The following is an 11,101-nucleotide window of genomic DNA, read 5'->3' as shown; positions in this document are numbered from 1 at the left end:
GGTGGATGCTTTCAGCCATTAAGTTCAAAAGTACTGCTACAAGAGCCAGGCATGGTGGCTCACACCTGTAATCCCAACCCTTTGGGAGGCCAAAGCAGGAAGATGAGGAGATCAGGAAACTGAGACCATCCTAGCAAACATGGTGAAACCCCGTCTGTACTAAAAATACAAAAATTAGGTGAGTGTGGTAGTGTGTGCCTGTAGTCCCAGCTACTCAGGAAGCCGAGGCAGGAGGATTGCTTGAACCCGGGAGGCAGAGGTTGCAGTGAGCCGAGATTGCACCTTTGCAGCACAGCCTGGTTACAGAGTGAGACTCCGTCTCCCAAAAAAAAAAAAAAGTTCTGCTACATGGACATCCATTGTCCCAGCATCTCTGCCATAATAGCTGAGGAATTATCGAGAATGTCTGTTAATTTCTTTAACTCCAAATATGTGTTATGTCCTTTGGTCTCCTGTCATACCATAAATTGTATTATTCATAAAATGGACACATTATCTATAGTTATTTCGTCTCAGTATGCTACATCCCTTTAGAATTTAAATATACAGTGTCTCCCAACCTGAAATTGGAAGTTTTGAAAAACCAGAAAAATGTTTTCGGACACCTTTTATTTCCAGCTGTTTTTATGTCCTCTCCTGAATCCAAATTGAGGGAAAATTCCATTCATCAGCATTTCTCCTCAACTCACAACAACCTCATCCCACTCCAGTATGATGTTTGTCCCCACAAAATGATGCACATAATTCTTGCTGGCAGTGGTAATGTCCTAAGAAAAAAAATCATGAGATGGCGTCAGACTTTACTTTATTTTCTAGCTCAGCAGAATTTGATTCCTGTCTGATAAGGAACCCTATTTTCCCTAGAAACTTTTCACTTTTGTCACAGGTTTGGTTCCCAGGGAACTGGATATAGATGAAGTTTAGTGTGCAGGATGTTTATTAGGAAGTGATGTGAGGATCCACATCTGTGGAAAGGATTGGAGGGAAGCCTTATGTGCAAAGGGAAAAGTCTAATGGCAGTGCAGCCTCACATTGTCACCTGGCCACACCGACAGAGCTGTAGAGCTAAGAAGTCCTCCCCTATTTGTTCCAACTGAATCAAATGACAAAGCCTATGTACTCCTTGATTGTGTGCTTGCCACTTGTGGAGGATGAGACTTTGAAGCAGGTGGCTTTCTGTGGCTGAAGAAAACCTTAAGTGTGCTGACAAAGTTTTCCAAAGAGACAGAGAATGGCATCTGCCATGTATGTTGCCCCTTTCCAAAGAGGAAGCCACAAGGGTAATGGCCTCCATTGGCTCTGTATGCAGATAGGTGGACAGTAATGTCTGTCCCTCCTGTGACCTAAGAAGAACAGATGGCAGACATGCAGCCAGGCAATTAGAGGTGACACAGTGTTAGGAGATAAACATCTGTCAGAAGTAGTGCTTCTTTGAATCAGGTGTGACACGAGCCTTGCATCCCTTGCATGGACCCCTTCCCCATTATCCTGCTGTCCTACCTCATGAAGGTGGGTGGGGGCTGGCTGGTGGGGAGTCCCAGTACCAGGTACACTTTGCCTGCAGTCTTTCCACATGAGTTCCAAGGTAGCCCATGTGATCATCCATTAACGTTGTGTTTTCCTTATGCTGCTTGTCCTTTGCCTTTGAGGAACACGTTTCATTTGACTCCGAGTGCAAACGACTCATGTGTCCCTATATCTGGACATTGTCCTTCACTTAGGGGAATCTGTAATCTCTATTGCCGTTGTTTTATTTTTACTATTAATATTATAATAATTAACATTGTCATTATTATCTTCATTGTTGATATTCAGTTATTTTTATTAATAGAGTTACCATGAATTATTATATTGTGGCTACTTACACCAAGATGAAGATAATGTATTAGTTCAGGAAGAATCTGCATTCTGAAGGCAAATAGAAGTTCCAGCTACAGACGGGCAGACGCATGCCCTCTCAATTCCTGATGGACCTCCTAGTGCCTCCTGGACCTAAGGGGCGTCCCTCAATGTTTCAAGATCCACCAAGGCAGGGATCAGCTCGTGCATTCCTGAGAAAATCCAGAATGAAGTGAGGCTCTGGAAAAATCCAAGAGTTTCCACATAATCCCAAAAAACCCTACAGGTGAACTGGATGCCACTGAAAGAGGAGTGGTCTTTGACCCAACAAAATCAACAAAATTATTTTGAAGTCAATTAGGAAACTCAGAAATCACTCTTGCTGCCATTAAGAGGATGAACAAGAGTCTGTGAATGGCATCCCTGGCATACCTGAGACTCCACAGATATTTCTATGTGGCTTCAGACAACAGAAATCTCTGTGATTTTCAGAAAGGCAGGGACAGCTCCTGCCAGCCCATCCCTCTGCAGAATGTGTCCCAGCAGATCAGTGGCATGGAACCATCATGGGCAGAACAGAGGCTCAAGGGCAGCATCCCAGGCCGACCTGGGACTCTAGATAAGTTCTGAGTCCCCATGGGGGCTCAGAAAAGGTTAGTGATGACCTGGAAAGAAGGGACAGGCAGAAACCGCCCCTAAGCAATCTGCAGGATTCCAACTTCAGCAGGAAGCCAAGGACAAGCTCGTACCACACCTGCGCCCCCTGAAAACGCTGGATACAATCTCAGTCTGCAGAAAGTTCCACATAGAAGTGGCTGGGAATTTTGCATTCAAGACTGAATTTTACACTGCCTCAGGACATGTGATGAGAAATTTAACATTGGTGTATCTAACTCTGACATTTTACACGAAGTGATTTTTTAAACTGTTTTAAAACAGACAAAATATAATTAAAACATATGTATTATATGTCAAAGTATGGTTCGCTGGCATCAAGTAGACTCACCTTGAGATACAATCTTGGACAACCTCCATATTCAGAATATCTACTTTTTCAAACCGAAACTCTCCAACCAAAAATCAACAACATCAAAAGTTTGCAACAACAAGCCGACGTAAAATAAATACATGAATTCTACCACAGTGAATTGGACTGCACTGGGAAACACAGATGAAGAAAGTCAACACCGCTTTGTCCTTCAGTGCCTGGCTCCCTTTTCAGCTCCTCTTTCGACAGCAGACATTATGCCTGAAAAGTCTCCCGGACGCCTGTGAGGCTCTAATTCCCTGGGTCCCATTGTCATTTCTCTGAATTTGCGAAGATCCACCGGACGTTCTGTGGAACCCCCATGTCGGTGAACTTTTGGGCCACGTCCCCTAATTCTGCCCACGGTCATCTACAACTGCACGAGTTAGGGTCCGTGTTCCTTGGACGGGAAGAGACAGGCAGGATTCGGAATGATAAACCAGCACACTGGGGCATTTTCTCATGTAGCCCAAGTGACCCCATGGTGTTCTTGAGCTTTGGAACCAGTCGCGTCCCCCTTGACACTGCACCCGACTCCCAGTTTCTCAATCTTGTTGGCCCTCCGGCGATCTCCCGTTGGATGAATTGCACCTGCTGAAACCCGAGTCCCCTTTGATTTGCGCTTCATTAATTATTCATGATTCAGGTTGGAAGGCCTGCTTACCACTCCCTGTGGCCGTTCTCTGAGCTTTCCTGTCACATCGTTTCCTTCCACGCTTTTTGGTTCATTGTGGTCCTGCTCCTTCTGCTGTCAGAGGAGCAGAGAGTAGATCTTATTGATTCTGGATACGGATACTTTCTAGGTGATCTGGATAATCAAGATAACGAACCTCAACAGCGGCGGAAAGGGAGCAGCCATTTGGTGTGTCTCAGAAAATTCCGCTCAGTTCCGAGGATTCCTAGATATGGAATCCTGCTCAGAGTTGTTCCCAGGTCAGAGAATGGAGAGAGTCTGTGCATGATGGGATATCCCTGCCTAGATCTTTCAGTGAGTCGCTACCTCAGCTAGTCTTAGGATCAGGGGGAGAACCATGGAAAGGCTCGATGTCAGACATCCGGAAAGAAGATGGGATGAATGTTTTACCTCTGAAGTACATCCCAAATCTGGGAGTTAACTACAGATTTGCTGGGGTCTATTTGGTCAGTGAAACTCTGCCTGGTTCATTCGCACATCCGGAAGCCACTTCACGGGGGGCCGTCGCAACTGGAACCACACACTTGGCATCGGCGGTTGAGCCAAATGGGGACTCGTGGTTCAAGCAATGCTCCCCATGTGTTAGCGTGCGTGAGATTCGGTTTGCGGAATTTTACTAGGTGCGTGTTGGTAGAGTGGGGCTGAGGTTTTCTTGCTCCTGTGGATGTATACGAAGTCAGAGGTCCTGCCAGCCCTGCGGTCCCCTCAGTCAACTCTGTTTCGGCGACATAACGATTTGGATTGCTAACAAGTCAAGAAATTTTCAAGCCATTGGATGTAGGGAAAAGAAACAGAGATCAGACTGTCACTGTGTCTATGTCGAAAAGGAAGACATAAGAGACTCCATTTTGAAAAAGACCTGTACTTTAAACAATTGCTTTGCTGAGATGTTGTTCATTTGTAGCTTTGCCCCAGCCGCTTTGACCCAACTTGGAGCTCATAAAAACCTGTGTTGTATAAAATCAAGGTTTAAGGGATGTAGGGCCGTGCAGGACGTGCCTTGTTAACCAAATGTTTACAAGCAGTATACTTGGTAAAAGTCATGGCCATTCTCTCGTCTTAATAAACCAGGGGCACAATGCATCGTGGAAAGCTGCAGGGACGTCTGCCCTTGAAAGCAGGGTATTGTCCAAGGTTTCTCCCCGTGCGATAGTCTGAAATATGGCCTTGTGGGATAAAAAAGACCTGACTGTCCCCTAGACTGACACTCGTAAAGCGTCTGCGCTGAGGTGGATTAGTAAAAGAGGAAAGCCTCTTGAAGTTGAGATGGAGGAAGGCCACTGTCTCTGCTCACCCCTGGGAACTGAATGCCTCGGTGTAAAACCCGATCGTACATTTGTTCAACTCTGAGCTCGGAGAAAAGCTGCCCTGTGGCGGGAGGTGAGACATGTTGGCAGTAATGCTGCCTTGTTATTCTTTACTCCGCTGAGATGTTTGGGTGGAGAGAAACATAAATCTGGCCTACGTGCATGTCCAGGCATAGTACCTTCCCTTGAACTTACTTATGATATAGATTCATTTGCTCACATGTTTTTTTTTGTTGACCTTCTCCTTATTATTACCCTGCTCTCCTATTACATTCCTTTTTGCAGAAATAATGAAAATCACAATCAATTAAAACTGAGGGAACTCAGAGGCTAGTGCCGGTGCAGGTCCTTGGTGTGCTGAGTGCCGGTCCCCTGGACCCACTGTTGTTTCCCTATACATTGCCTCTGTGTCTTATTTCTTTTCTCCGTCTCTCATCCCACCCGACTAGAAACACCCACAGGTGTGAAGGGACACGTCACCACTACACTTGGAAAATCAGTTAAACACAAACACGGAATGAGAGTCAAAAGACAATACGTCATCTTTTTGAGAATTTTATTCACTTCAAAACAAATTCAACACACATATGTACAAAGGCATTCCACAGCCCAAATTTCGAGGCTGAGGAAAGACCCCGAGAGCGCTTTGCACAGCACGCTTCCCAGCGTCCGAAACACTGCTCTCAGGGCGGGGCACAGCGGAAGGGCTGCACCTCTAAGGGTTCCATAACTTTTCCCTTATTCAGTCATCTAGAGAGCAAATACACAGTAATTCCCCAGTTTCCTATTGACGTCCCAGCGGAAGTCTGACTCCTGCGTGTCACGCAGTTTCTGAGGCAACGAATCACTGGCACGGAAGCTTTTCCTCGCGCATTTCCGGAGAACCATGCGAACTACAATGTCCCTCACCAGAATTCAATGAGGCAGAGTCCCTGCATCTGCTCCCTGCCTGGCCTGGGCTCCCACATCCACAGAAGCGCCACAGCCGGGGAGCTTCAAAGTCACCGCACAGAGTGCTCTCTGCTCTGCGCTCCTCAGTCCCACAGTCCCCTCCAAGTCACGGGAGCTGGAGGCCAAGGAGCCCCTGCCACCTGCAGTCTCACTCCAGGTCAGAATCGCTGTCCTCTGAGGAGGAGGAAACCTGAAGGTCCTCATAGAGGACGCTCGGTGGGACACGAACACGGGGACCCTCAGAATTCTCTGACACATGAGGGCTCTGAGCGAGGAAGGCTCCCGGCTTCTCAGGAGAGTGAAATGAGGGTGCCGCCAGGAGGCTGGAGCTCCAGCGTCCGTTTTCCAGTCTCCGGAAGAGCACTCTGAGAGGCTGGGCCCCATCATGGCTGGCCGCTGGGTGATGGGACATGGTGCAGGCCTGGGCAGTAGGCAGGCAAGATCTGCTATGCGGAGGCTGCCGGTCGACGCTGGGCACCTGGGCGGGTGTCCTCCTGCCCATCTGGGGCGACGTACTTGGTCGAAGTTCGGTTGAGGCTGGCGGAGGTTGGAGATTCTCCGGGGCCCCCAGCTCACCTCCCTGGATGGCGCTTTCGGGGATCTGGAAGGGACCCAGTCTCGGTTTCTTGGGGAAGTTCAGGCAAGCCTGAATCCGAGCCTGGGCAGGTCTCTTGGCTCCTGGCCCGAAGCTGAGATTGGAGCCTAGGCCCAAGCTGTGTGTGGCGGCTGGCGGGCAGGGCTGTGAGGTCACCGCAGGACGTTTGTCTTGTGCCTGGGGTCTGATGGCCTGGAGCAGGCCGTGGGTTTTGGAGGCAGCCTGGGGAACTTCTCGGCAGCCACCCTCAGGGCTGCTGTGTGTCGGCTTCACCACGAGGAGAGGCTCGGGGCCCTGCTGCCTGACTGCAGGCTGAGGGATGTCGGCCGCAGCCCCTGTCTGTCTTTCCTTTGGTCCAAGACTTGAGGAGGAGCTCAGACTGGCTTTTCTGAGGGGAGACGGTGAAGCCAAGACGGAGACCCTGTCAGACGTTTCGGTAGCTGAGCGATCAGCGAGGACAGGGTCCAGGCGCGGCCTCTTACTGGTTGTGTGGACCGGCATTGGCCCGCTTGCAACCTGAAAGAGAGGAAACAACACAGATTAGAAGTTCCACCGCATGAAGCCAACGTGAAAATCAAGCATATCCAAAGACAAGGTGCACACGCCATGAAATTCTTAGTACAGTATCGACAGGCGGTCCTTGGAAGCAGGGACAGACCGTCCACCTGAGTGCTGATCGGGACAAGACACATGAAAGATGCGCTCTCGAGCTATGTGTAGCTGATCTATGCACACCATTGTTCAAAAGATCGCGTCTCGGGCATTAACTGGATCAAAGCGCCTCCACTCAGCCTTCCATGAAGTGGAACGGACTGATGCCCTTCCGAAGGCAGGTTGGTGGCTCAAGGGTACTCAGGACGTCTTCTCTGAAAACATGCATGTTCCTGGGTTTAGCCTTCTCCACGTTTGGGGCCTCTGAGGGACTAATTTCCTCATGCCGCTAGGAACATGTTGTTGGCAGGCTTGCCATAATTGGACAGAAAGAAAGCAACAGGAAATACGGCATCTTCAGATGCCTTCGCCTGGAATCAAATTGACCTGGAAGGATCGTGGAGTCCCTGACCCCAAGAAGGCAAGAAAGAGGGGTTCCCCGATTTCCTCCCGCAGACGGGAAGCTAAAAGGAAATCAACCAGGGTGACCTAGAGAAGAAAAGGATCAGGGGCCCGGGGTGACACTCACCCTCAGATAATCAGAAGATTCCGTGGATCCTTTTCGATTCGGCAGCGGCTTCTCTGGAGGTTTCCCGGAAAATATGTGGAGGAGAGCCTTCCTCTGCGGGTCTTGTTGCCTGCAGAACAGAAAAAGGTCAGGCCGTGCCCTCTGGTTTTCCCCAGGAGACAGGGAGAACCCTGTGTGAGGCCCAGCCCCATTCCGTGTTTTGTGATACAGAAATGGACATCTGGTGCCCTTTCCCCCTCTGCACCTTCCCTCGCGTGCCAACCTTCCCAACCTCCAGGTGGCCCTCTAGGCTTCCCAACTAAGGACTGTGATTTGGATTCCATCGCTTTTCCCCCTGTCGTGGGGAACCTGCACGAAGCGCCCCCGCCTCTCCCCGTCCCTGAATCTCCCAGAGCCCAAGGAGCTCCTGGGTGTGGAACCCCGGAGGACACGGAGCTCCGGCCTATTTCTCTGCAGCGTTCCTTCCCTGGCCCGGAGATGGAAAGGCACATGGTGTGCAGGTGCAGAGACAACATGTCCTTAGGAGGCAGTACCCTAAGAGTGGTGAAAACCCCTCCCACTGCTCACCTTGGTCTCTCTTCCTTCTCTCCCTTATCCTTGTTCAAGGGCCCCGGGTTGGCTTCAACCTGGGGCTTCCATGGTTTCCGGTTTTCCTTCCTTTCCTTTTCCCCCAAGGTCGCTGGAACCAGGGCTGCCTTCCAGCACTTCATGGGGCACCTGGTACTTCTGGCCGTGTGGCCAAAGGCCCCGCAGTTTTTGCACTTGAGCTGTGGGTGGAAAGGAAGTGATGTCGGTGAGTGAGCTGAAGCCACAGGCAGCGATCCCACGTCCACATCGGGACGGATTGTGAATTCAGAGCTGAATAAGGATTCCAAAGAGGGGACACCGGCATGGGGGCCGTTAAGTGCTGGGAGAGTTCGGATACGATGTTCCCTCCCAAAGCCCACGTGACGGAGGAACTCTGAAAGGAAGGACTCAAGGTTCCAAGGGGCACGATGGTGAACCCGATGTCAACAACACAGCCAAACGTGGCTACACAGGACTCTAAGTAGAAAGGGAGGTTGCCCCCAAGAGTCTCTCAAGGGACCTATCGGGCCGGGGAGAAGGTCCCAAGCCACGCCCACCTTGGATGGGAAAAGCAACCTGGGTGGTGGTGACAGAGCTCTTTGGAATCCAACCCAGTCTCTGAGGACCATGTGACACACCCTCCCCCCCGTCCCCACCCCCACCCCGATACCCAAGAGATCCAGGGCTAGACTTACCCTGGGATCTTCTTCATCGGGTGGGGGAGCCCTTGGCCCAACTGGGGCCCTCCGCTGCTTCTGGAGGGTCTGGGCTCTCACCAGTCTCTTGGCCCAAGATTTGGGGTCCCGACGTGCCATCATCTTCGTCGCCTGGGGGTTTTATGACCGCCTTTTTCAGGGGTTGACTGTTGGGTCACCTGAAACACACACAGACACACACATGTCGAAGGTTAAGCACATTGGATATTCACACACCCACAGGAAGCCACCTGCTAACTCCCTGCCGGTGTGGTCATGAGGAGACCTCACCACCAGTCGGTCAAATCTGTAGAACACAATGTGCTGTGTGCATCGTCGGATACTGTGTGTTCCTCTGCCATGACTACCTAGTCCAAGAGTAAACCGCACCTGCCACAGGGCCCGTGGCCTAGGTATGGGGAGTTGAGCTTTCAACCCCAAACAAACAACTGATTGTGGAGACTGGACTTAGGTCTCTCACGATTCACTCCGGTAGAAGTCACGGTGATTCTATCTCCCTTGATGGACAGAATGATCGAAGACACAGGGCATGGCTTGCGCCACCCTTTGGCAGGTCTGTTTGAAGTCAGGGATAAGGGATGCTTCCTATGACAACTTGAATCGCTACTCTGGCCATTTCATTAGGCAACTTCCAAACACAAATTCATAGAGAGAAGTTACCTTCCTCTCTACCACACTAGCAGCTGATGGTCTTTCCTGTTCTACCTTTTGGCTTTAGCTCCAGCCCCTCTTTATTTATTTATTATTCTGGTATTTTACGCATACCACACGAATTCATCTGAACAAACGGGGAACAAGTGCCATATCGTATCGACGTCTTACACGGCTGAAAGGCAAACCACCCTTTTTTCCAAAGTCCTTTTTCCATTTACCCACCAATTCAGCATGCTGCAGTACATTTCTTTTCGCATTCCCATCTTGGTCTTATCCCACACGTGGACACGGATATGTTTTCTCGTTTTCTGTTGCAAGAATTACTAGTAACGAGAACACATCCTTCCCCACCAGCAAGCCCCAGTGTGAACGGTTTCTTTCGGCCTCCTTTGTCTCTTCCCCCCACCCCCACACCCCTCAGAGATTGCGTGCAAGAAACAATTGTTCAGTGAAACTAACCTGAAATTACACGTCTACTTTCTTTCCCCGGCTGGCGCTGAGATGGGCAGGTGCTGGAGCAGCCCCGCTGGAAGCGATGCAGCATCCAGGACGACGGAGGAAGGGGCGGAGAGGGACCTCTGCTTTCCAGGCTGCCTTTTATACTGCCACTGGTCACCTGACGTGGAACCTACCCTAACCTAATCAGTTACCTGTACCTTCATTGCAATTAACTTAATCCAATTACGTGACCTGGAAAGGTCTATCTGCACAGCCCACTCTAAGATCATGTCCACTGCTGACAGACATTCTAAAACCTACGTGTACAGCTGCAAGCTTTGAAGAATAGATGCTCCCCGTCAGACATGTAACACTGGTGCCTCTACCCCTGTCTTCTTTTCCATCTTTTTGTTTTGTTTTGTTTTGTTTTGTTTTAAAAAATGTGGTAAAATAGACACCTTTTAATTGGACCACATTTAGTCTATCTCGACGGGGGCCTCAGTGTCATCAAGGAGATTCTCCTTGACGTGCAGTCACGGCCATGATCCATCTTCAGAGCTTCTCTTTCTTCCCCAAGGTAAGTCTGTCAGCAGAGAACCCTGACCGCACCCTCATGTGTTTTCTCCTCCAGGAGGCGCTTGGAAACCACCGTGAATTGGACCGCACTGGGAAACACAGATGAGGAAAGTCAACAACGCTTTGTCCTTCAGTGCCTGGCTCCTTTTTCAGCTCGTCTTGCGACTCCAGGCATTATGCCTGAAAAGTCTCCCGGACGCCTGTGAGGCTCTAATTCCCTGGGTCCCATTGCCATGTCTCTGGATTTGCGAAGATCCACCGCACCTTCTGTGGAACTCCCGCGTCGGTGAACTTTTGTGCCACGGCCCCTAATTCTGCCCATGGTCATCTGCAGCTGCACGACTTAGGGTCCATGTTCCTTGGACGGGAAGAGACAGGCAGGAGTCGGAATGATGAACCAGCACACTGGGGCATTTTCTCACGTAGCCCAAGTGACCCCATGGTGTTCTTGAGCTTTGGAACCAGTCGCGTCCCCTTTGACACTGCACCCGGCTCCCAGTCTCTCAATCGTGTTGGCCCTCCGGCGATCTCCCGTTGGATGAATTGCTCCTGCTGAA

The sequence above is a fragment of the Pan paniscus genome, chromosome 7 (assembly GCF_029289425.2).
Source record: "Pan paniscus chromosome 7, NHGRI_mPanPan1-v2.0_pri, whole genome shotgun sequence".
Lineage (NCBI taxonomy): Eukaryota > Metazoa > Chordata > Mammalia > Primates > Hominidae > Pan > Pan paniscus.
This window is presented reverse-complemented; position numbering follows the sequence as displayed.